Here is a 5,147-nt window from a genome sequence, read left to right as displayed (position 1 = left end):
ACACAAACACGTGCAAAACTAGCAAAACAAACACACGTGTGAAACTAGCGAAAAAGCACAAGTACACACACCTACACACGAGAAACAAGCGAAAAACACAAAAAAGACCGCACACGTACAAAACGAGCGAAAAACTCACATACATGCGAAACGAGCGAAAAACACGCACACGTCCTAAATGAGCGACAAACACGTATACGTACAAAACGAGTGAAAAACAAAAAAAAATTAAAAAATACACACACGTGCGAAACAAGCGAAAAACACACAAGTGTGAAACTTGCGAAAAACACAAAAAAAATACACACACATACACGTGAGAAATGAGCGAAAAACACAAAAAAAAAACTACACACACGTTCGAAACGAGCGAAAAACATACACACGTGCGAAACGAGCAAAAAATACACACATGAAAAACGAGCTAAAAACACACACACACGTGCTAAATGAGCGAAAAACACGCATACGTACGAAACGAGCAAAAAACACAAAAAAAATAAAAATTAAAAAACACACACATGCGAAACGAGTGAAAAACACACACACGTGTGCAACGAGCGAAAAATACAAAATAAATAAATAAACAAACACACAAGTGTGAAACGAGCGAAAAATGCGCATGGGTGAAATGATTGAAAAACACAAAAAAATGCACACACGTGCGAAACGAACAAAAAATACACATGTGCGAAACGAACGAAAAACTCGCACACATGCTAAAAGAGCAAAAATCACAAAAAAAATACCCACACGTGCGAAATGAGCGAAAAACACGCACGTGCGAAACGAGCGAAAAACAAAAAAAAATTACACACGTGCGAAACAAGCGACAAACACACATAAGTGCAAAACGAGCGAAAAACACGCACACGTGCGAAACGACCGAAAAAAACAAAAAAAAACACACACACACACAAACATGTGCAAGACGAGCAAAACAAACACACGTGTGAAACTAGCGAAAAAACACAAGTACACACACCTACACATAAGAAACAAGCGAAAAACACAAAAAAAACACACATGTGCAAATAGAGCGAAAAACTCACATACATGCGAAACGAGCGAAAAACACGCACACGTCCTAAATGAGCAACAAATACGCATACGAACAAAACGAGCGAAAATAAAAAAATTAAAAAACATACACGTGCCAAACGAGTGAAAAACACACACACATGCGAAACGAGCGAAAAACACACAAGTGTGAAACTTGCGAAAAACACAAAAAAACTACACACGTTCGAAACGAGCGAAAAACATACATTCATGCGAAACGAGCAAAAACACACACACGTGCACGAGCAAAAAATACACACGTGGGAAACGAGCAAAAAACACACACATGCTAAATGAGCGAAAAACACGGATACGTATGAAACGAGCAAAAAACACAAAAAAATAAAAATTAAAAAATCCACACATGCGAAACGAGTGAAAAACACACACACGTGTGCAACAAGCGAAAAACACAAAATAAATAAATAAACAAATACACAAGTGTGAAACGAGCGAAAAATGCGCACGGGTGAAATGAGTGAAAAACACAAAAAAAGCACACATGTGCGAAACGAACGAAAAATACACATGTGTGAAACGAACGAAAAACTCCCACACATGCAAAAAGAGCAAAAATCACAAAAAAACACCCACACGTGCGAAACTAGCGAAAAACACACACAAGTGCAAAACGAGCGGAAAAAACACGCACACCCCCGTGAGAAACGAGCGAAAAACATAAAAATGAAAAAACACACCCACACGTGTGCGAAACTAGCGAAAAACACACACGTCCGAAACGAGCGAAAAATACGCACATGTGCGAAACCAGTGAAAAGAAAAAAATAAAAAAAGCACACACGTGTGAAACGATAAAAAACACACACATGTGCGAAACGAGCGAAAAACACGCATACGTCCGAAACGAGCGAAAAACACAAAAAAATAAAAAACAAACATATACACACACATGCGAAACGAGCGAAAAGCACACACAAACGTGCGAAACGAGAGAAAAATACAAATAAAAAACACATACACACGTGTGAAACGAGCAAAAAAGATAACAAAAATGAATTAAAAAAACACACATAAGAAACGTGCGAAAAACACACACGCGCGAAACGAGTGAAAAACACAAAAAAATCACACACCTCGTGCGAAACGAGTGAAAAACACAAAAATGAAAAAACACACACCAGTGCGAAACGAGCGAAAAATACGCACATGTGCGAAACCAGCGTTAAACAAAAAAATAAAAAAAAGCACACATGTGCGAAACGTTAAAAAACACACACATGTGCAAAACGAGCGAAAAACACAAAAAAGAATAAAAACACACACACACACACACTTGCGAAACGAGCGAAAAACACACACGTGCGAAACGAGCGAAAAACACAAAAAATACACACATACGTGCAAAATGAGTGAGAAACACAAACGTGGGAAACTAGCGAAAAACACAGAAAAACACACACACATACACGTGAGAAACCAGCGAAAAACACAAAAAAAAACCACACACACGTGCAAAACGAGCCAAAAACATACATTATACATTTATGCGAAACCAAAAAAAATACGCACACGTGCGAAATGAGCGAAAAACACGCACGTACGAAACGAGCAAAAAATTAAAAAATACACACATGCGAAACAAGTGAAAAACAAACACACATGTGAAACGAGCAGAAAATACAAATAAATAAATAAACAAACAAACACACAAGTGTAAAACGAGCGAAAAATACGCACAGGCGAGATGAGTGAAAAACACAAAAAAAAGAAAAACATACACGTGCAAAACGAGCGAAAAACACACACATGTGCAAAATGAGCAAAAAACATGCATACGTGCGAAACGAGGGAAAAACACCAAAAAATAAAAAATAACACACACGTGCGAAACGTGCGAAAAATGTAAAAAACATACACACACACCCACACCTATGAAACGAGCGAAAAACACAAAAAAATAAATAAAAAAACAAACACACAAGTGTGAAACGAGCGAAAAACACGCACACGGCGTAATGAGCGAAAAACACAAAAAAACGCGCACATACGTGCGAAACAAGCGAAAAATACACACGCGTGCGAAACAAACAAAAAACACAAAAATGAAAAGCACACACGCGCACGTGCAAACGAGCGAAAAACACACACGTGCGAAACGAGCGAAAAACACACACGTGCAAAACGAGCGAAAAACACATACGGGCGAAACGAACAAAAAACAAGCACATTTGTGAAACCAGCGAAAAACACAAAAAAACACACACGTGCGAAACGATAAAAATTACCCACAGGAGCGAAACGAGCGAAAAACATGCATACGTACAGAACGAGCAAAAACACAAAAAAGATTAAAAAAATATAAAAACACAAACATACGTGCGAAATGAGCAAAAAGCACGCACGTGCGAAATGAGCAAAAAACACGAACACGTGCGAGAAGAGCGAAAATCACAAAGAATAACACACAGACACGGATGCGAAACGAGCGAAAAAAATGCACGTGCAAAACGAGCAAAAAACACACACAAACGTGCGAAACGAGAGAAAAATACAAATAAAAAATACATACACACGTGCGAAACGAGCGAAAAAGATAACAAAAATGAATTAAAAAACACACGTAAGAAACGTGCGAAAAACACACAATCGCACGAAACGAGCGAAAAACACAAAAAAAATTACACACCTCGTGCGAAACGAGCAAAAAACACGCAAATGTGTGAAACCAGCAATAAACAAAAAAAAAGCACACGTGCGAAACGATAAAAAACACACACATGTGCGAAACGAGCAAAAAACACAAAAAAGAATAAAAACACACACACACACACGTGTGAAACGAGCGAAAAACACACACGTGCGAAACGAGCGAAAAACGCAAAAAATACACACACATACGTGCAAAATGAGCGAGAAACACAAACGTGGAAAACTAGCGAAAAACACAAAAAACACACACACATATACACGTGAGAAACGAGCGAAAAACACAAAAAGAAAACCACACACACGTGGGAAACGAGCGAAAAACATATATTCATGCGAAACCAACGAAAAACACGCACACGTGCGAAATGAGCGAAAAACACCCACGTGCGAAACGAGCAAAAAAAATTAAAAATTAAAAAATACACACATGCGAAACAAGTGAAAAACACACACACATATGAAACGAGCAAAAAATACAAATAAATAAACAAACACACAAGTGTAAAACGAGCGAAAAATGCGCACAGGCGAAATGAGTGAAAAACACAAAAAAAGACAAACACACAGGTGCGAAACGAGCAAAAAACACACACGTGTGCGAAATGAGCAAAAAACACGCATACGTGCGAAACGAGGGAAAAACACCAAAAAAATAAAAAATAACACACACGTGCGAAACGAGCGAAAAATGCAAAAAACACACCCACACACACACCCACACCTATGAAACGAGCAAAAAACACAAGAAAATAAATAAAAAACAAACACACAAGTGTGAAACGAGCGAAAAACACGCACACGGCGTAATGAGCAAAAAACACAAAAAAACGCGCACACACGTGCGAAACGAGTGAAAAATACACACGCGTGCGAAACAAACAAAAAACACAAAAATGAAAAACAAACACGTGCACGTGCGAAATGAGCGAAAAATTCACACGTGCGAAACGAACGAGAAACACAAACGTGCAAAACGAGCGAAAAACACATACGGGCGAAACGAACAAAAAACAAGCACATTTGCGAAACGAGCGAAAAACACAAAAAAACACACGTGCGAAACGATAAAAATTACCCACAGGAGCGAAACGAGCGAAAAACATGCATACGTACAGAACGAGCGAAAACACAAAAAAGATTAAAAAATAAAAAAACACACACATACGTGCGAAATGAGCAAAAAACACATACACGTGCGAAATGAGCGAAAAACACGCACACGTGCAAGATGAGCGAAAAACACAAAGAATAATACACAGACACGGATGCGAAACGAGCGAAAAACACACACGTGCAAAACATGCGAAAAACAAAAAAAATTACACACGTGCGAAACGAGCGACAAACACACATAAGTGCAGAATGAGCGAAAAATGCGCACACGTGCGAAACGAAAGAAAAACACAAAAAAACAC

This window comes from Arachis ipaensis, chromosome B02 (genome assembly GCF_000816755.2).
Source record: "Arachis ipaensis cultivar K30076 chromosome B02, Araip1.1, whole genome shotgun sequence".
Taxonomy (NCBI): domain Eukaryota; kingdom Viridiplantae; phylum Streptophyta; class Magnoliopsida; order Fabales; family Fabaceae; genus Arachis; species Arachis ipaensis.
The sequence above is the reverse complement of the archived record's forward strand: the minus strand, read 5'-3'. Positions refer to the sequence as shown.